The sequence below is a fragment of the Xiphophorus couchianus genome, chromosome 19 (genome assembly GCF_001444195.1).
Source record: "Xiphophorus couchianus chromosome 19, X_couchianus-1.0, whole genome shotgun sequence".
Classification (NCBI taxonomy): Eukaryota; Metazoa; Chordata; class Actinopteri; order Cyprinodontiformes; family Poeciliidae; genus Xiphophorus; species Xiphophorus couchianus.
This window is the reverse complement of record NC_040246.1, coordinates 12,217,814-12,240,792: the sequence shown is the minus strand read 5'-3', so window position 1 is coordinate 12,240,792 and position 22,979 is coordinate 12,217,814. Positions and strand designations below refer to the sequence as shown.

At 40.5% G+C, this 22,979-nt stretch overlaps 1 long non-coding RNA gene across 1 annotated transcript; it reads left to right on the top strand.

The window, feature by feature from the left end:
- Positions 1–19,857: 19,857 nt before the first annotated feature.
- Positions 19,858–21,950, top strand: LOC114133884 (uncharacterized). Its single transcript, XR_003593302.1, has 2 exons — positions 19,858–19,988; positions 20,719–21,950. It is a non-coding gene; the product is annotated as an uncharacterized LOC114133884 (long non-coding RNA).
- Positions 21,951–22,979: the final 1,029 nt, after the last annotated feature.

The following is a 22,979-nucleotide window of genomic DNA, read 5'->3' as shown; positions in this document are numbered from 1 at the left end:
AGTAATAAGCCATTCTTGTGACTGGACATGGCCAAGTGGGATATATACAGTATATGTCTATTTTATACATGAAAAATAGACATTATTTTTCTGACATGAATATTGCAATATACTTTACTACCCTATCCTATTAGTTTAAACACCTTGCTTGTTATATACTTGTCTATTTTTATTTATTTTTGTCAGCCTATTGATGTTCCCACTGCTTCATGTCTGCAGCCACAAGCATTACAAGTAAATCTGAGGATCTCTATTACACAGCTCTTTCATCATCACATAACGGAGATAAGCTGTTACCTAATTAGCGATCAGCTAAAATGCTTGTAAACTGAGACTTTAGGATACCAGTCCCACTCATTGATGTGGTCCCTCACTGTGTAATTCTCCCCTGTCCTGCTTTTCTTGGTCACACTTTCTCAGTTTTTTTTTCAACTGAATATCAGCAGTGGAGAACATTTTGTTGAATTTGTTTTAGGTCAATGGTTATGACGCGAACTCATTATAGGAAAGGTCAGAGCCATACGCAAACGAATTCTAGGATGCCACAAGCGTGGCCTGTCTCAGAGAAGGATACTTAAAGGACCTCACCCTGAAAAGAGCGAAGGGCAGACCTCACAAGAGGTTCACAGGAGCACAGTGTCTGTCTACCAGTCAGCCAATCGCACGTCTCACTTCACTGATTATGTACACTTCCCACACTGCACTAGAGAACCTCCACTGGGAAGGGAGCAAAGAAGCAGGGTTTTCTGCACCGTCTAAATAATGATGTCTGCGCAATGAGCAGGGGTGCACACTATTCCCCTTGGAGTTTTGGTTCATGGCCCGGCGCATCTTTGTTAAAGGCTTCTGCCTCTAATGATCCATGTCAAACACTACCCCGCTGTAATGGCATATCTCACTTCATCACTTAGACCCCACAGTGACAATTATAATCACATACATAGCTTTTCCTACTGGATAAGACCACTATTATGACAAAGTGATGCTGTGATGAGCAAAGTGGAGGTGGATGAGACAAGGAGGACAAGAGTACAAGCAGACAGCACACTACTGAGATAACTGAAGTATCAATGTTCCTTACACAGAGTTTAATTTTTCATCCAAGTCATTATTCACTCGTCGTATGGCTACTCTAAGAGTCATATCCTATCCTTTTTGGCTATACAACACACCCTGCCTGTATGGGCGCTGTCATCCCCTTCTTGTTTTCAAACAATGGTGGGTTTTAAGCTGCCACACTAGATGTGTAAAACTCTTTCTGAGGCGTCTAGGGCGAGGACCACCAACATACTTGGCCTCTTTGCTCCACGATGCACACTAAACAAAAGTGCATGGAGAGCTTCCCAGTTTTTGTTTCTTGACCTCGAGGTAGCAACACCCACAAGACACTGGACGGATTTCCTGTGCAGCACTATGCTGTACATTTATTACTGTTTTCTTCCAGGGGCCTGTCCTCTAATCTCAGAGATGGATGTTGGCTAAATTAGTTTCCCTTTGTGTGTAATTATCTTTGATTTAGATGCCTTTTTGCCTGCTCTTTTTGTTATATAAGAACTGAGAACCCATGAGAGGCTGAACTCAACCCCAAAAGTGGTCACAGTATTGTACCAGCTGATTTAAGTAGGGGTGAGTCCACCTCCCAATTCTAGAGTGTGACAAAGCAATTACAAACAGTCTGTGCTACTATATAGCCATCAGTTTCTCTTCAAAAATGCTCTGGGACATCCATTGTCATAGTGTAATACAGATCAGTCCTTGCCATTAAAGTACACTAGACAGGTCGCTCTGCAGTGCATCAACTATAAACAGGCAACTCGACCTAAAAGAAGTTTCTTCAGTAATAATTGTGCCTGAAAGTAGAGCAGAACCCACAACACATTATACACCAACGTCTAGAGTAGAACTGAAGTTGTCTGAAACTTTAGCCATTTCAAATGGTACACCTGTTAAATTGCTTACAGACACAAGTGGCAATTTAGACAATCATATGGCAGCAAATCAATGCCTTCTGCCATCTATAGATGATTAACTCAGCGTTGTAAGTTCACTGAGCCTCAGAATGTGAAAGAAAGGGGATTTAAGTGGCTTTGAACATGGCAGGGATGTTGCTGCCAGATAAGAGTATTTCAGAAACTGATAATCTACATAGATCTGAATACAGAACCAACTCTCTGGTTTATAGCAAACTGTCTAAAAAAAGGGAACATATTAAGAGAGCAGTGATATGTTGAGTAGAGGAAAATTCTGGAAAAATTCTGCATGTTAGGATTCTTGATTTTTGCTGTTACATTCCAGTGATAAAGTCTATATTTGGCTTAAAGCAAGAATGTATGGAGCCTGCCTGCCTGGCGTCAATATTCTAGGCTGGTGGTGGTGATAACATATTGATGTGAGGAATGTTTTCTATGTTCATGTTTGTCCCACTAACCATAACCGAGCATCACTTAAATGCCACACCTTATTAAGTATTGTTGCTGACCACATGCATAATTTTATGACTGCAGGGTACCCATCTTTTAATGACTGCCTCGAGATGGATAATGCACCATTTCTCAAGGATCAGCAGTACTTCATTAAAATGGTTTCTCAAACATTACCTTGAGTTCACTGGACTCCAATAGCATCCAGAGTCACCATATCCCAATCCAACAGAGCAACTTTGGGAAATGATGTAACAGTGGATTTGCACCATGGATGTGTACCCTACAAATTTGCAGCAACTGTTTGATGCTATCCTCCCGACAAGGACCAAAATCTCTGAATAATGTTTCTGACATGGTTTTAAGTGTTGAACATCCAACCGCAACTCAGACGGTACAACTAATTAAGTGGCAGGTGATTGCAAAATTCATCTTCACATCTCCTTCAATTCCAAACATTGGCTTGATTTTTGAAAAAGCTTGCATGTGTGCTGGATATCATGTCCTTGATTGGTGATTTATGCATGTCAAAGGCAGATCGTCTTTGCATGTTTCGGACTTAACTGTTTTGTGAAAGAGGCTATTGAGAGTAGCTGTTGGTGGTCTATCGTTTTGAAACAGAATTTGCACAAATGGGGTTTTTTGTGTACTTTGCTTAGTGTTTATATTGTTCACATGATTTTTCACTCTAAAAACAGAAGCTGAAAGGAAGCTTGTTAGGTTAGCATCTTTTGCTGCAACAATTTTATCTCACTTTAGTTTGAAGACACATTTTCTTTCCTCAACCCCAGCCTTGACTGTCCTGGAGCAGATTTGGCTTTTGTTGGCTGGTGTTAATAGGATTAAAATGGGTTACGAGCTCAATCACAGAGAGCTTCAAACCATCCCTAAATGTAAGTATCTCATGGGGGTGGAGGGGTATTGTGATTTTGCCTTTCTCCCCTCTGGCAGCCCTCCTGGATCGGGGTAGAAGCCCCTGGCCTGGTGGGGGTGGCGAAGGCTTGGCTTCCAGGAAAATCCGTAGGATTATGTCAGCACTCATTACAATGTACACAAAGACCACAGGATCAGTAGGAGCACAAACGGAGCAGTTAAGTCAAATAGGGTGGGCCAGGGGATTCTCCGCTTCCACTGTGACATTGATTAGCCTTTGTGCTCTGGGACTACTTGCATTAAGGATACAGCCACTGGGTTGCTGATTGGCAACAACTAAACTGAGCACCACACCAGGCCTTTTCAAACTTGAATCTCTATTTGGAGGTGTTGTCTTAGGTTTCAGCTACAATTTGACCTGTTAAGATTAACTGTAGCATGCAGGGCAATGGTAGATTTTGTAAAACATTCACAAATAGATCAAATCAATTCAACTTGACAATGCAGATTTTTCGGGGCATGATGCATTGTGCCCGACACTCCTGTGCAATTAGACAGTGAGTGAGAATGGTTCAGAATCTATTGCGATAATTTGAAGCTACATCACTCTTGAATACCAATGATAATGACTATATCCAATGAAGCTGGATCCATTATGCAGGCTGAAGTGTCCAGTAGCATATTCACACAGACCTGAGATTCACAGACACACACATGCGTATGTTACAATTTGCACAATGCTTAAGCAAAAACGGGAACATAGATGATTAAAGTAAACATTTTAAAAATGGAATAAACAGGAAGGCAGTATTCATATTCTGTGTGTTCACCATTAAAACACTACTGACAAGTCCTGGGTGGGGCATGTGCATATAAGTGTCACCCTCCAAGGTTGGAAACACAAGGGGCTGCCCAACGATTGATGTGCTCATTTAAATGGGCTCTCAGGGGCCGTGTTCCACCCTACATTCACATTTTCACGGGAGATGATAGCGTACTCATCCACTCACAGACACATTCACACTTAAAGACAGAATTGCGCCGTGCTCATACATGCACGGAGGCATGTTTTATGATACAGCATGCAAATGCTTTTGTCATCAGTGTTCACACTTATTTCAGGCAGAGCAGACTGGCATCTATGCCCTAGTGCTTGTACATGCTAAAAAGGGATGCAAACAACATTTCTGAATCTACCAAGTACATGATTCATTTTACTTATCAGCAAATCTGTAACGGTTAAAGTATATATTTATCATATCTACATTTTTCTCAGAAAAATGGGGCTATAAGTAATCAAATTACTTATATAATTCTTGTTTATGTGCAATAAACCATATTTATTATACAAACATATGATTATATGCAATAAATTGAACAGTACATGGAACCAGTTTTGAGCACATGAAAAACAGAATATGCAAAAATGGCACGGAAAGTCGAGAAAATAGTTGAAATCTGTTTATGTACAGTGTCTTTAAAAATATTCACTTGCTTGGATCTTTTATGGTTATCTTTGCTTCTACAAATCCTTCATGATCAACAAAATGTTTCTGTTTTTACAATAGAAGTACCAAAATCTTTTACGTTAAAGTGAAATCTGATTTCTACAAAATAATGACAATTAAATAAAGATATTCAACACAAAATAGTCAATTACATAACTATTCACCCTATTTAAAGTAATAGATCTAATTCAACAAAGGTCCAGCCAATTGGTGCCAACAGTCTCACAATGAGTGGAATGGAGATTGTCTGAGTGCAGAGACTGTGCCTTGGGTGATTGTAGTATTAAGGTACCTGTGTCTGGAAGGTCCATTCACAACAAGAGTTTATTGAAGGCATGTGGGAGACGCCATGGTCCAATGGAAAATAAGTTATTTGGTCCAAAGAAAATTAAGGTTTTTGCCCATTTTGATGAAGGCCAAAAAATAGGGTAGGAGATCCAAGGTGGTGGATGCTTTTTATAGGCACTGTATAAAGCAGCCTAATAAAAAGGTGTTTATAATCAATCTATCACAGAATTATGTCGTGATGAGTAAAAGTAATTTTCTCAAGACCCTCACAACCTTAATGCTGTACATGGATGGCATTATTTACAGATGTATTTCTGAACATCTGAATATATAGAAAGTCCTCTGGAAACCAATACATTTGTATTCTGAATTTTTTATCTCTGACTTCTCAAACTATGATTGGTTACGGCAGATGGCTTTAGGTTCTGCTGGAGGTTGCATCAACATCAAAAGAGCAGTATGGCCATGCTTATCGTCAGTAGCGATTTGAAGGTATTTTGCTTCCATTTCCACTGTGTCAGGTTTGAAAACAATGCAATTGGTCAACACATGGAGTTCACAGTGACTGCTGTTAAAGTAGCTGCTCTGTCAGGATGGTTAAGGTCCTCTAAGAATGCTACAGCTGTATGAGTTTTCCCTCCATACATATCTGTTTATTCATTTCCCTAGATTAGATCATAAAATCGTGAAATTACTCTAAAATTGCTTTTTCGAGAATGTGCAGAGCATATATATCTATATGTATTTTGCCCACCATCCTCTCCTGTCAGCGTATTCATAAATGTTGCTGGAAATTTTCTTATTTTAGCAATCCTCCAGATAGCCAAAGCCCATTTCCATAGCTTTAAATAATGTCAATCTGGGCAAACCCAGGATTGAAGCCCCTGAGCCGGAAGGCACAATTTCTCCTTTGCCTACAGTCTGATAATTTTCAGAGCTATTGGCAAGTTGGGAATTTTGCAGCCTTATCACTTGGGCTCAGCGAAGTTCACTGCCACTAATCGGCAAAGGGATCACTCATTCAAGGATTGCACGATCATGTTTTTTTTTTTTTTTTGCAGGGCAGTGACAGCTGTCTGCACCGGAGCATTAGCAATGCAGATGAATCAGCCTAATAGGTTAATGCGTAACACAAGAAAATTAGGTTTAATCCCCAAGCGAAATAATCTAACATTTTCAAATTCCTTGATGTGGGAATAGAGACATTGCCTGTGACTCAATTAGGTGCAATGCGGATCAAAGCAAATTTACCTAGAGCATGTGCCCTACATCCCTGGTATGTGTGCAAGTGAGTGCGGATGTGACAGTGAGGGATATGGCAGCGTGCCTGTCCTCGTAATGCTGCAGGCAAACCCTGGGTGGTAATAACATCATCATGACAGGACCTCTGCCTGCTTATTTATTCCCTTTACTTACCTCACTGCTCAAATAATGTCAATGAACATGGACATACACACGCTGAGATGCACGCGCACGCGTCTGCGTATGGAAAATGAGTAGTCTCAGCCGCGGTACCTGCAGAGAAGTGATAACTGAGATGGTGTGAGCAGCCTCCGTTACAGTGGCTGTGTTTTTAGCCTAATTGGAACTAAGTAGCAGACACATGTGGGAGCAAATATATGTGGTGATTCATATGCATGCGGTCAGGTTGGGATGCATTTCTTATTCTGAGTGAAATTGACTGTGAGTTGGCTGAATCTAATCCAAATCCTGCATCATGCTGCATGATATCTATTAATAAACTGTAAATTTGTAGACCTCATACATTTCACTGGTAGGAAAAAGGTTCTTGTAGGTTTGCATGTGTGTGTGCGCGTGTATGTGGGTCATTAGCAGGGTGCAGCTGGCCATTAGGGTCCTAGGGTGGGTGTTGTTTTGCTCTTCTCCTAACCATAGTCTTGTCAGTTATTCTCTAATGTTTTACTCTGACCACCGGCACTTTGTTAGAGGACAAAAACATTTCCTCATTGCCTCCGCGCCCAAGTGTGTGTGAGTGAGGTCGAGACTGATTTCTTAAAGCAGGTAGCGGGTAATGAAAGACACACTCTAAGCCTCCACGAATTGGCAATTGAGAGACAAGAGAAGACTTCAGAAATAAGCACTGTTTGGGGATGGAAAGCGTCAAAACGAACCAATTACTATCCCCAGACAGTTATGCATGGGGGAAAAAAATAACGCACTGAAATCAATGAGGGGACCAACGGAACAATCAGCTGCAACTAGCTATCAACAATGGAGTGGAATATGCAAAAATGCCAATTAAATGTGTTAGCAGACACACACTTTTTTTCTGTATGATATCCCAACATCTGTGGCATTAGCAGTGGCTCTCTTTATGTAAAACAGAGATGGGGAAATGAATACGCAATCTACTACTGGGTTTTCATCATTAGTGCGCTCCAACTCGTGGCGACGGCTGCCTTCCAAGCCGCCTGAGTGGGGAGCGAGAGGAACATTTGTGTGCCCTCGCTTGCCAAATTAATTCTTGTCTTGACATCTTAATTCTCAGTTCTTGTGTGTGGTCAAATCAGCCTACTATAGAAAAGCAATCAAGCAATTATTCCCAAATTATATTTGCCCAACACACACTGATTGGTTATTCTTTTCTTATTGAGTAAGCTCATTAATTCTGAGCAGCTTGCTTGTTATGCCTCTGCCATTACTCCTTTCCCCTCTCATCCCCTCTCTCTCTTGCTCTCTCTCTCTCTCTCCCTCTCTATGTCTCTCGCACCCCCTGCTCCTCATCATGCACACTCACTCCCAGCTCTCACTCCCACTCCCCCACACCCCTCCAGCTCCCTACCCACTCTCCTCTTTCCTTCTCTCCCCAGCAGATGCACCCTATCTTCCAGCCCCAGCCTGCTGATGTTTTGGAGATGACATGCACTACAAAAGCCCCATGATCTGTGGCATTGTCTAGTCGGCCAATTACTATTCCCATCACTGATTAACTTTGATGTGGAACCTAATGAGATAAGGCGGCTTATCAAGGCGGCCGCTGATAGTGGTCTCATTTATTCCTGCGCCTGGCACCCAAGCTGAGGGACACAAACTAATGAGGAGGAGTTTGTCTGCAAGCTCCGGTCTTAAGCGAAGTGCAAAATTGTTCATCTGCAGTTCATCAGCTCCCGCCCGAAATGGCCCCAGCGTCGCCGGCGTGCAGCTTCGAGACACTCCACATAACAGCACTGTGGTCTCACTGTGGAACAAGAGCCACCAAGTTTTCTCTCTGCTTCTGACACTCTCACTCCCTCTCCTCCTCTTTCCAGTGTGTTTCTCTTAACAGCTTCTTTCCTCTTCTCCAGGCTCTAATGGTGCAGCTAATTGCTCAGGTTGTTTAGTTGTGAGGAATGCAGGAGTGTCTGTACAAAGCCATTCTTTCTGCCTCATCTCCAAGAGGTGAAACCTTAATTTTCCACTTCTGCCTTCTGCGTATTTTGATTGTTTCATCCATTTTTTTTCCTTCACACTAAAAACATCAGCAAAAGCTAGCCCAGGTATTGATACAATTTTTATTCTTTTTTTAAGATTCCAATGACATTAAAAAATAGTCTGTTTGAATTGCATTTCAAATAAATTTAATGCGAACAACAATAGACAAATCCTTGTAAAACTGGCCACCTCAGGGCACTCCTGGCACCTCTTAAATTGTTCTCATGAACAATGACATTACACTGTAATTAAACATTAATTTTAAATAGATAATTTGCTACAAACCAGCAGGACATTCTTATTCTGTGATAAAACATTGTGTTTGTATTTATCCAATAAAACTGGTTTAATAATTTGCATGCATTTCATTTCGTACATATGAATTCATGTCTATGACATGTAATATGAAGTGTAAAAAAAAAAATTCAAGTTTAAAATAAGGCATTTAGAGAAATTCAATTCCAACCAGATAATGCCATTAACATTATTTGTTAAATCCTAAGATCAGAGGACGTAAAGTTGATTCTCGCATAAAAATCGTAACTGGTTCACGACGAAGGCACAAAACACTGAAATAAAAGAAGGAATCAGTAGACATGCCCTAATCAATCAGTGAGTCTGGAACAAGTGATTTGAAGAAAAAAAATATAGAAAAATTTGAATATTATTTTTTCTTTTTTTATTAAGTCTATCAAAGCTAAAAACCCCTCCTACTATTTCTATTCTTCAAATTCTGCAACCACCATAAATGTGTTTTAAAGCCTTTTTTGAGTTGTCAAAAATGTTCTAAAGGTCAAGACAATATGCTTTCATTCATGCACAATCATGCAATTTCCTACTTTTTTGGTGGATTCTAAACCAAACAAATCTGAAGAACCTGCAACATTTTTGCCTTTTATTTTATTTATTTCTTCTAGTCATTAAAGTTAAAAAATTTAAACCAGTTAAATCACATGTCAAAGAAATCTACACAGTACATTTATAGCTGAAATAAAGTTGTGTCTATTTTTAAAAGATGGCACGTAAACTTTTTCCCAGAAACCACAGCAAAGATGTTGTTCCTTCACACAATGACTAACTGACGGCTCTGTCGCTGCACTACCTGAAGCTGGGTTTAAACCTAAATTCATGCTACAACAAAAACGTTCTCTCAATTATGACAATTCCTAACTTTTAGTATTCTGGTGTATTTCGTTCACAATACAACTGGCATAACATAGCTCCCTTATTGTTCTGTGCCTGTCACAGTATGACGACTGAGAATAGCTAATAGTTAACAAAGGCTACATCTTTCTTCATTTTAATCAAAATGAGGTGTGACTTCTCACCAAAAGGAATTAATGTGGTAAGAATTTAATCTGTACTGCTGAACATTGTATTGTATTTATTTATTGTGCTAATGTTAATTTTTTTAACATGTAAATAATTCTAATTATTTTTCTATAAAATACTTCTTAGTGTAACAAGGGGTCAACAATGATCTGTTGGGGGACAAAAAATATTACCCCGACTTGAATTAAATTGTGAATTCTTCTGCACGGACTGTGCGAAGAGAGGCAAGAAGAGTGTGCCTTTTGATTTGGAGTATAAAAGTAAATAATATTTGTACATCTAACACATACTCGAAGTGAATGAGCAGCCCCTGAATGTGTTTCTATGAGCAAGTGGAGAGCTCTACAGACTTTAAAGCCGGAGCCCAATTAAGCCTCGCCTCATCGGGAGAGGGAGAGGAGCTGAAAGCTGAATACATAAGATAATGCAGCCGCACTAAAGCAGTCGGCTCGCTCAGTGTAAAATTAGACAGGGAAGGGAAAATCTTGATAAAGGGCGAAGAAGAAAAAGACAGACAGTAGGGGGAATAAGAGGAAAAGAAGTTCCTTTGGGCCAATTTCCTTTGAAACTGTTTAACCAAATACAGCTATTCATATTCAACACAATTAATAGTGTCTCTTTCTTGTTCAGACGGCACATCATAACGGGCAAGAGGGAAAGAGAGAGAAGAGGATTCCTTTCTCCTTCCAAATTGTAGCCAATTTAAGGACAAAGCGTTACCCTTTTAGTTTCCCAGAATGGGAGTCGCACTCGTAAAGAAAGACTGACAGTCGACATCCAAATCTCATTCAAGGACGTAGTCTCCAAATGCTAATCATAATCTGCAGATGTTGGCCACTGATACATCCATTTATTTATTTATTTTTGAAAGCATGTCTGCGCCCATTTGGGCAGCCTGTGAAATTTGAAACAAAGAGGGAAAATCCCTTCTTTTTGAGGGATGCTGAACAAGCCGCTGCATGGACATCTGCACCATTCTCACATTGGTTGTCTAAAACCAGTCAATGCACACACACATGGGTGCACACAATGCTCGTGCACCGAGGGGAATAAACACAGACGAGCTCACATGCACGCCCTCTCTCTTTTACTTTTTGCTCTCCTGTTCCGTCTGGGTTGTTTTAGAAAACCTCAGATGTGTCATCAGACATTGGTTTCCATCTGAACAGGAAGAGAAAAAAAAGAAATACTTGACAGAGAGGTATATAAAAAGAGGGCACTCTGAATTTTTGACATTCTTTGCACAGCTGCTTCAGAATGAGTAGGATGGAGAGGCAAGGAAAAGCAACTCCAAGATGCGTTTTTTTGTTTACTTGCTGCCTTTTCTCCCTGTCCTCTTTCAGGGAGATGGAGGCTAGCACGAGGCCACAACTCACTCATCCTTGTATAGAGCGACTCAGTGCAGGGCCGTGAAAAAAAAGGAAAAAGAAAGAAATAGGCATGGCTAAATGAATTGTGCGATCTGTTCTATTCATACAACCTCAAAAAGGATAACCCCATTTTCCATTTAGACACCAAATGCAAGGTGAAGCTCTCCTCAGCTAGTCAGGTAACATTAAATATGCCGCATCATTTAATAAGTAAATAGATACCGGTGGAACTGTGGGACCATGTTAGATTTATACAAATGTGTTTATTTATATGCCAAACTCTAATTTTAAGGCTATAAGTCAGACTTTAATGTAAAATCTATCAAACTCACATTGGTTAGGAACCTGTAGAACAACATACCTTGGTCAGTTTTTATATTTGCTTTACAATTTTGTTACAAATCTACCAATCCAAAAACAAGCTTCTTTACACACATGCCTTTTGTAACATCACATGAGGCAAAAGACAGATAATCAAAGCTCTTCCGAGTCATTTTAAAAAATGTATAAACAAGTTCTCCTTCAAATGTGTTTACTTTTGTTTTTTGCTTCAGATTGTTTGTCATGCATGTGGGAAACAAAGCACATAACTGGTTTCAAAAGTTGTCTGCCATAGTGCTTACCAATTCCACCATATAAGCCTAATTCTTCTGATTCTCTTGTGATCTCATAAGCTCAAATTAACGTAAAGCGCAATAAGCATTTTTTCTTCAAATTATAAAAAAGAAATAAGCAATTCATTACACAGGTGATGTTTTATTGCCAGAGGAATACATGTAGATAGAATCTTTAAATTGTCTTAGCTATATATCCTCAATCTTTTTAGGATACTTGAGTGAAAAGAAAAAAAATACAATTAAACATTTGTACCTTTCTTGTACAGTTCTTTATTCTTAATTATTATTAATTAATGAAACGCAGGAACTACACTGTCCATTCTGGCTCAGTTAGAAAACAATGCTTGACAACAAAAGCCATCGATTGAGGTAGCACTAGAGAGAGGTGAGTATTCTGTTGCCGTTTGTAATATTCATGGAGGCTTGGAGCTGCTCTAAAGATTGACATTTCCAGAGCCGCTGTTGGCTCTGGGTTCTCTTTGTTGATTTTATTCTGCCTCTTCTCCAATAAACCGTCCTCGGGGCTGATAACGTGCCAGGTTCTGTGTGAAACAATCAGTACTCGTGCCTTTTTCTCAAGCATGCCAAGCCAATCAGGAGGCAAGCAGAGACAAACGGAGCTGTGCAGCTGTCCTTCGAACAAAACGAAGCACTTCCGGGGCCGGCGAGGAGGGCCAGCGCACCGGGCGCGCCCTAAATCAACCATTGTGCTCTCACAAAGCATGCGATTGTGGGCCAAGTGACACCCCTCCAGGCCTCGCGTATACTGTATCTGCAAATTGCACACCTTTGCCAAGCTCCAAACTCTGTTTCTTCATCCGTTCAATCCCTCCATCTTTTGCGGGAAAGAAAACACTCGCCCTGATACAAATAGATGGAAGGGCTTCAGTACTACCACCCACTATTTTTTTCAGTCAGTGGCAGACTCAGAACGTCTAGCCGCCAAAACACTCCACATGCCTCAGCAGTGTGACTGGGTGCTGAACAGGGGCGCTCTGCGTTTTAATATTCAGCACCAATTCATTAACATTCTATTGGAGCTTACAATAGACACTGGAGAGGCTCTGACCCTCTAGGTCCCCTGATCAAGGTCAGTAACCAAGAAAATAAAATCTAAATTGCATCCTGGCACACAATTGTGCTCTCCAGCCCGGTCATATAAGGAAATTAAAGCACCCCGAATCTTCCTTGTTCTCAGTTGAAACAATTTAACATGCTTCAGAAATATGAATTAATACAACCTAGAAACATGAAAGGCAAATAAATTATCAGGATGAATTAAAGTTAGTTTTAAACCATGTAAAATGGGATTTGAGGTTCTCACCAAAAGTTCCTCAGTATTTTTTTTACAACCAATGTTAGACTATGTACCACCCTGTCTGCAAAAGGTCATTTGCACCATCTACATCCCCACACACATGGTCACGGGAATAAATCCAGCAACCGGTCGATTATATGATTGGGTGCTGAGACAAAGGGAGAGCATGTTGCTAACACGTTCCCTGTCAGTAGGTTGGCTGTATGTGGGCAGACACAAAGCCTCATTAAAATACATACAGAGCCTGTGCTGCTTCAGTGGGTGGGAAAGATGCTCCATCAAGATGTCGTTACAACAAGGCTGTCTCCACCCACTGGCATGTATCTCCCTTGCACTGTCCTCCCCCATGCCTGGACAACACAATGGCAGCCTCCTTTATAACCGGTGTGGGCTATTCCCTACGATCCTCAGCAAGGTCAGGGCCTAATCCTTGGGGAGTTCTTGCATTGTGTTTTAGCAAACTGGGGTCAAACTGTTTCCAATGAGGGGGTTTAGTTAAACATCCATTAAGCAGGTCCAATGTGTTGGGGTGAGCTTTGTTTATGAGGGAAGCAACATGTTGAGTTTTAGAGTGTTTAGATCTTGTCTCAAAAAAAAAAAAAAAATCAACACATCCCCAACCTAAGTAAAACACTTTGACCTGAGGTCCGCCTCTGCAAGCATGGATGTGATGGACTTTTCTTATAGTTAGAATAAGAAAAGGCATTTGAATAGCTCATGTTCATGCCAGCCTCTATGCCACTAAGAGGCGCTGTACTGAGAGTAGGGGAAAAAAAGCAAGTTGAAAGTGTGGTTGCGTTGTCAGAGGTGCCATGTAGCCCCCAAACTGCCCTGTTAGTGAGGCTGACATTCAAAGAGAGCCGGGACGCCGACAACAATCCCACAACCTCCTGCTGCGAGAAGACATTTCGCATGGTGGCCGAGGGCTTTGATACCGCTCTTGTGATCCTCGCTGCCATGGTCTTTGAGAAAGCACACACACAGGACGCAGAATGCAGGCCATCACCATTATATATAAACTAAACATAGAGCTTTCTGATATATCCCAGAATTTTCCATTGTTACTGTGGTGAAATCCCCATGTTTCAGTGAAGCTCTAAACTTGTGTTTGGAATTTGACTTACTTTGCCATCTTCGTATGTTCATTTCTCAATTTACTTTCTTGCAATAGAAAAAGATAGCGTAATTAAATATTGCACTACCCTCACACTGTCGATTAGTAACAAACCTGCCTCTCTAATAGCACAATGTGACTGCAAGTAATAAGCAGTAAAGCAGGTTACTGACTGTACAACCTGCTTTAAAGAGTGAAGGCAAGAAAAAAAGCGCCACTAATTACTGAGGAACTATGCAGACGTTTTTATTTTTTTAGTGCAAGGTTACTGAATGGCTGCCTATTACTTCACTTTTTCTGAACCGAATGCTTAAGATAATGACCAGTTACTAATTGGTGCTTATACCTTATATCAGTTTGTGCAGAATATAATTGCAGCTATTATGGCACTAAATAATTGTTAGAATTAGCATCTTTGAGCGAAAAAAAAAAAAAAAAACATGGTGCTTGAATAATTGTAGGGAGCAGATACCGAGAAGAGGTCTTAATGTTGCCGCACCACCAGTTGATTCATCATTAACTAGAGGGTTCAGGGCAGAGGGAATGCCCTGCCTATCATACAGCAGAGGCATCTTCTGCACCGGCTAATGGAGCCACTGATGGGTGCAGTCTTGTGTGCTTCATTCCTTGGAGACATTTCAAGTATATTTTTGTGCCTGTGTTGCAATGTTGATATTTGTGTATGGACAACATGAATTGTACTGGCAAAGTGAGGGAAGTCTATGTTTCATGCTCATCACGTTCGCCATCCTTCAGCAGCTCCCTCCTTTGTGTTGGCCCTTCCGTCAGCTGTTGACTTCCTAAGTGTCTCAGACAGCCGTGTTTCTGTCTGCGCCTCTGTCCACTGCCTTGTCCTGCTCACATTTCTGAAGTCTGCTGACTGCTAATGGCTGGGTCCAGACAAAGAGCCCACTCTGTGGCCACTCTGCCTGGCCAAGGCAGGGGCCAGGGATAACCAGAAGAAGGAGGAGGTGGGGATGGAAGGGAGCACTGGGTTTGGGGAGAGGGAAGGGCTGAAGCTGTGAAAAGCAGCCGGCACTGCCTGCCTCTTTCCACTTGTATCACGCTTGTGTGACAACCACTCCTCTGTGCTTGTGCCTGTTTTGAACTGTCCTTCCCAATTAGCACTAATAAGTCACTCAGCAAGGATGAGCAAGCACAGTGAGCCAAATCACCTCCATCTTTCTCAAATGTGTAAACAGATATGAGCACAAAACACAAACAGATGTATCCTTTTTTCCCCTCTAACTTAGCAATCCATGACGAACCCTAGGAGCACAACAAGGGAAATCCAAAATGCCTCATGTTGCAAGCGAAGAAGTGCCGTTATTGAAGCCATTTGAGATATCTCAATGGTTATTGGTTTAAAATGATTTTAGTCTGGATCATCTCTGCCACTGAAGAATTTTTTAGATGCACACACCTCATAATTCTGACCTTTTAGTTAAGAAGTCACATTAGTCTCAAATAAAAAAAAATTTAAAAAGTATTGAATTGTGGTATTGGTGGCTTTCCACACCAGTTGTATCCAAAATTGTTCATATTTTTGGCTTCTGCTTGTGTGACATGTTTGAGCTCCAAATGCCATTGGCTGAACCTTCCTTCCTCAAGGTAACTTAACTGTTACCTTAATTTAATTCATGACTGTTTACCTCCAATCACAAATCTTGTTTGCAGATGCAACAGGGATGATGTGCCTCGTAGTAATGTCAATCTACAGCAAATTTCAAAACAGTGCAGCATATTAATATTTATGATTACCTATTGTAGCCTCACTACAACAGGTAATCATGACAGAGGTTAGGTTGTAGTCTGTAGGTAGGCTGTGTCTGCCGCTGAAGGCGTGTTCCACTGGTAACAGACTGTTTTGTATTTTTGTATCAATGTGAGTCTGCCTGATGCAGAGCAGAGAGCCAGGCCTATTTATCTTCACCAACAGTTCTCTTTAGAAAAAAATCCACTTGACTGAACATCCCAGTTTGGGGTTCACCTCCATCAAGGGCACAGGACAACTGACCTAGCTGTTCCCTACTTTTAGTGGATGTGTGTTTGTACATAAAGCCCAAATTTTCTTTTCTCCGTTAATTTGTTGCAAGTTGTTGAAAAATCCACTTCTGACTATGATCACTCATGTGACTGGCTGAGTTGCATTCATGAGACAGCACCAGAAACTCTTTTTTCCCTCGAAAAAGTTGATTTACTGATTATGCTGTTTAGACCGCAGTCTCAAGAAATGCTTTTGATCCTTTGCAACTCATCTATTTAGAAGTCAATCTCTGCTGGGCATTGTTTTTCATGATTCTGATATGATAACATGAAGTCTTGAGTTACTTTTTCTTATTAGCATTCTGCAAATTCAAACAACTGGTACAAAAAAAAACTCACCATCTAGAGCAGTGGTCCCCAACCTTTTTAGGGGAGGGGGGGGCGCGTCTTAAGTATCGAGTCCGATGCTATTGTTACTCATTCTGCTGAAAGTTGGCTCAATTTTGACGCGCAAGAAGTAACCGGTAAAATCCGGTTTAGGATTTTCAAAATAAAAGATCCAGAAGTATTTCATTATTTCTTGCGCGGTCCGGTACTGGCCCGGTGGTTGGGGGCCACTGATCTAGAGAGTGACCTCCTACTTGATAGGCAGCATTTGTTCCCAAAGAGTTTTAACCATAACTGGTGGTTGTGCAATCATGAGTCTAACCAACCCAACCTAATTCCAGAAAAAGGTTGAATGACAGCCTATTTTGACACATTGCACAGTCCAGGTTAAACACAGTGAATATCCTGGGAACTGTCATTGAGACAGTGAATTATTATAACTACTTGGCTCTTCACTTACACAATAAGGCTGATGGTGCTTTTTAAAGAAAGGGTCAGAGGAAACTCATCAAAATGGCCAGCTCTGGGCGTGCTGCATATGGCGTAGGGGTTAGCGCGACCCATATTTGGAGGCCTTGAGTCCTCGACGCGGCCGTCGCGGGTTCAACTCCCGGACCCGGCGACATTTGCCGCATGTCTTCCCCTCTCTCCTTCCCCATTCCTGTCAGCCTACTTTCATAAAAGGGACACTAGAGCCCACAAAAAGACCCCCTGGAGGGGTAAAAAAAACAAAACCTAGGATGCCCCGTTGACCCAGTGCAGGTGGTGGAAGACAGTAGAACCGTAGCAAAATTTACTTCACTCTTGGACATTGCCATCCACTCCATGCACTAAGCTGATGTAGAACTGGAGAGCTCTTTCAACGACAGACTTCTGCATCATGAGTGCACAAAGAATCTTTAGCACAGGTCCTTCCTCCCAGCAGCTGACTTTTTACCATCATTGCTCCCAACAAACTCAGTAAATGTTTACATCCCTGTCATTTGCAGGTTTAATTTACTGCACAGTCGCTTTTCTAAGCTTCTTACAAGGAACTGAAACATTCCTTTCCGCCTATACCAGCGACCAGTGCTTATTTGTGTGAGTAATATTTGACTAGCATCCTTGGTCCCTCATATATGAAGAATATAGATTAAAGCATTGTGAAACAAGAATGTCTTCACCCTCAACAGGTTAAATATAAGCACTGTCAACTTTATTATTTAAAAATATGGGAAGACAATATGGAGAAGTGGATTCCAATTACACATGTCAGCATGTTATGCTACTATTTCTATGGACAGAGAAGCTGTTGACAATCTAAAAGATGAAAAACTTGCAAAAATCCCCAGAGAGCACAAGGTGCCAGAGCTGAACAAAAATCATGAATCCAAAGGAAAAATCAGCAAGGAAACATGAGGAGAACAAGGGGTAGAGCAAGGAAGTAACAGGATTAGACTAACTATCAAAGTGCCTAACTAGGAACTAGCAAAGAGTGTGAGGAGAAGAAGTCTTTAAGTACTGGGAGAGTGAATGTGGAACAATGGACCTGATTGGCTAACTAATTGGAGGTGTGAGGAGAGAGGGAGAGAAAGTTGCACAGAATGTGAGTGAGAGTACACAAGGCTCTAGGAAGTGAATCTTACACTAAAGAATAACTAGACCTAAGAAACATAATTAAACTAGAGAAACAAGAAATAATAATTAGACATAAGAAATAAACACAACAAACTAGAAACACAAAGAAAGAACTGAACCAAAGTAAAACAGAAAAATGACTGATTTAATCAAAGAAAAGCAACTAATGAACACTAAAAGTAACAAAACCCAAAACCAATTCAAAGAACCCAAGATCCTGACAGTTAAGGCCTAGTCAAAGCCTTGTCACTACACATCACTGGGCTTGAATTGTAGGGTTATCTTCAGCAGAATAAAAATGAACTGGCCGCTCCTGCGTTGTGGGGCAAGGATGATTCCACAACACACCCAGATGCAACACAGTAAAGGTAGAAATATATTTTATTTCTGTGTTCATCTAGCATGTACTACAGATCAGAATCTGCTGAGAGCTCATTAATTATGTATTTGAGTATGTCAATCAGGAATAAAAAACCTGGGATATTATGCATCAATGAATTACCGATCATATAAGGACTTAAGACTGCTACTTGTTGTTTCTGATAGATTTAGCTGAACTGTGCATCATTTCCATAAAAACAAATAAGAAAACACTTTGCTGCAACTTGTGTCGCTTTATCAGATATGTCCACAACCAATCTTAACACAACAAGCCAGGACAGGTGAATATGTGGTAACATTTCATACCGAATAGGAAAGTTTCCACATTTGGAGAACCTGTCTCTCTTCAATGATACATAATCATGATTGAATCAGAGGGACAAAGGAAAATCTCCCAACACATTCCTGCCTAATCAAAGCATAGGAATCAATAAATAGCAAGCTGACACTCCTCCAATTTATTCACACCTTTCTAGATGAGATATGAGTTTTTCTCTCCGCTCACTGAACAAGTGCTCAACTAAAACTGAAAGCTATTGTCAGAAGCAGAAAGTAGGGCAGGTGTGCTCCCAGGTTATGTCACTGTATTGCTCATACTTTGTAAAAATGCTTTTCTTAAGTTCAGGGAGGGGTTCTTCAACTTTATATAATACACTAATGAATATTTTCTTAAACTTGGAAACACAGATGAAATAATTGTGGCAGTTTTTTTTTTTTTTCCCCCAATATTGTTTGGTTGTGAGAACTAACATGCTGCATGGGGAGGCAAGCTAAAAGAACTGTAGAATAATGACTTCACATGTGTTTTCTCAAAGTAAAGACTTAGTCAAGCTCGGCTGTGCTCGACTGTTTATTGTTGCCTGCTTGTTTATTGTCATGCAGAAAGCAGAGGAGGTATTAAAGGCAGATTTCGCCCTTATTTTAAAATGTGTTGTCGAAGATTAGAGCTCTCGCCAAACGCTGTGGAAACACTTAATTGATTTCCTTTGGACTGTTTACCTCTACTGTAGCCCTCCTGGAGACTCGCACGCGCGCGTGCGTACAGAGTACATCCCTGGCCCCATTTACGCCAACACAGGCCTGCCAAGAGCCTCATTAGTATTCACAGCAGTGGCATTTGCCAGCCCGAGCGTTGCTGTGGTGATGCTGCCCACACAAGTGATGATAAATGGTGCTTTCAGCTTCTCTGCCTTCCATAGAGCAGAGCAGGGAGCTGAGGAGTTGCTGGCTGGGACCCAGCTCTAGCTCCGACTATAGCAAGGCCTCATCCCCAACGCTCGGCAACCGATGCATGACAACACAAGCTCAGGGCTGCTTTAAGGCTTTGGGTGCTGGGGAGTGGTGGGTAAGAGGGACTGGGTGCCGTGTGGGTTGTGCAGATTTGTTTTTTTGTTGTTGTTGTTTTTTCAGTGGGAATGTGTATGTGTGTATCTGCATGTGTGTCTGCTGGGAGAGGATGAGGAGGGGTGCATGTTAGGAAGAAGTGTGTGCTTGAACTTGTCATTATTGGCTGAAAAAGTGATGTCAGCTTCAGTGTTTCTCGAGTATGTTTTGTTTCTGCCTGTTTTCACTTCTGTGATAATCTGATGTCAACTCAGTGGCATAAAACTTGTGATTTAAAAATGCTAAAAAAAAAAAAAAAAAAGATAATCTTGTTGACTCCTGGGACACTTCTTGGATTATTGTGGAAGAAATAATTACACCGAATTAAAGTTTGAATACAGTTAAACTATTCGGGAAAAAACACCAACTTTAATTTTTCTTTGAAACGAAGTATGTCAATAAACAGCAATGACAAACACACCTAAATATTTATTTTAAAAAGCAATTCATATTCACTTTTTTAAATTGAAAAATAATTTTAAAATGCTACGGCTTATTCTTAGAAAAAAAATAGTTTTTAAAACATTATTTCAATCGACCTTTCTTTTCCTATACACTTGAACAAACTAATTTCGTTAATTAAAAAAAATAATCCAATCAATGACTCATTCTGTCCGTTAAACATTTTTGAAGCCACTGCAGCCATCAACTCCCACTCATCCTCCCCCCACACACTGTTTCTTTTACCGCAGGTTTCACTGTGAAGGCTGTTTGAGCCTTAAATCTGCACGGACTGAGGAAGGGTTAAGGTATCCGACTACACTTGCTTCCACAACTCCCCCACCCCTGAGAGCCCTGCATTCAGATGTGGTAGCAATGAAGACGAGAAGCCAGAGCAGAAATCCCCCTGATCCTTGTTAAACACTGGGAGACCGTGTTATTCCCACATTACGGTGCAGCGGTACATAGAGCATTAGTGCCAGGCTGATTTGAAATCATATGGTGTCTTACTGAAAAGAGTGTCAATGAAGGTGGATGGTGTCTTCGCTTTACTGTCTGAGTGCTAAATAAAGGTCTACGCAAAGCATGTTTGATAAATGTATTTTATCTATTGATCCGTTTTTGACTTTTATGAATTCTTGAAAGTATTTTGCTAATGTTTTTTACACAGAAGCCTATTCATGATCAGATTTTGTGGTGGTATTTCAACAGAAATATTTAATGCTTTGTTGGACAAAAATGTCACAACAACATTGTGTCAATAATGCAATTATTAATATTTTTGTTAGTCAAGGCTTCAAAATGAAATCAATAACAACTTTTAAAAGGAATAAACACAACATTTTTTTCCCTTCAACTTTTATAGTGCAATGTTTTTTACACCAAACTTTTAGCAATATTTTGCTCTTCATTTACTTTTCTCCTGTCGGTGAAGTTGACTTCTAATAGTGAGGATGTATCATAAAATTACACTTTTTCTTCCACCCTCCTTTACTGAACTTGGTGATGACCGCCCCCTTCAAAAGATGGCCTGACTCTTCCAGAATCAAGCCTGATTACCCATCTCTAGGACACTAAGACGTGCCCAACTTCAAAAGAAGCAGAGACAATCACGGGTGGGGTGGTGCATTGTGGTGAAGAGGTGAGAGAGCCGCGTCGGCTCGGGCCAGACTGAACTGTCTCAGCCAGGGGGCCGGGGCTATTAAAAGATAAATGTATTTCTCTGTTGCATTATTCATGATGTGAGGGGAGCTTAGTATAGCAGTGACTCCCTTCTCTGCCTCATCAGGGCAAAGGCCCCCCTAGTGCACCCGCTGCACCTACACCCTTATGCAAGAGAGGGTGGGTGCAGAGGGGGTGATAGGGGCAGCAGCTGTAGAACAGAGAGGATGAGATAGAAAGATAATGCAACAGCATGTATGCCCACGCACGCATATTAAATATATCTTTGCATGTAAACCTAAATAAACCTGAATGAAGACAACTGCAGTCAATAATTAATTTGTATGTCTACACTTTGCACATTTGCTGTAAAATTTTTTACAAGTGTTTTTGTTCCTCCATTTTCATGGTAATCTTATGCACACACACAAACCTGGAAGGAGCATCAGACTCTGGTGCTGAACAACCTCTCAGCCGCTCATTAAGTAAAGCATTTGTGCAAATACTTTGGAGACATATTGGCCTTCTATATTAGAGTGAATGGCAAAGTGAGCTATTGTCCAGCTCATCTCTGATCTGCAGGAAAAGCCTGACCCTGATGTCATTCGTTTGGAGATGAGTCTCTGCTGAGGAAAGCCAAACAAATAGAGGAGAGTGCCAAATATTAGGATCAACACATAGATCTTGGGTATAAGATGAAATTTAATACATGAATTAATCAGCAGATTTTATTTACAAATGTCTTTCAATACAGTCAAATGTAATGCGCATCACTCCATGCTAAATACAATCACTCCAAAAAAGGTCAAGCTAAGTCATTAAAGTAATGCATTAACCTGTAGGATAAAAAATTATATGAAATGTGGACCTGTGGATATGCAGTCACGAGGAGGAAACACCAGCAGCATAAATAATCAATATATGAATATAATAATTCCAAAACACATAAAAAGAACATTTTACCCTTTTAAGACTAAAACAAATAAAAACCTCTGAACACATTTGATGCACTTAAACCAAAATTTTTATTTGAATTTACAAAAAGGCTTGTTTTAAGTGGGACATTATACCATGTAAGAAATAAATTTAACATCACCTGATGTTTTTTTTTTTTTTTTTTTACCTTTTTCATGTCATAATTGATAAATTGGGATGATCTGATTATCTTACTTCAAAAACAAATTGGGTATTCATGCAGCATAATGCATTTTTAAAGAGAATGTTCAAAATACATTTGGAAATAACTTGATGTTTCAGATTTTGGGTTAACCAAAGGATAACTGGACAAAGCCAACAAATAAAATGGCATTTCATTGATGAAGTCTCACATTGAAAAAAATAATGATGTTAT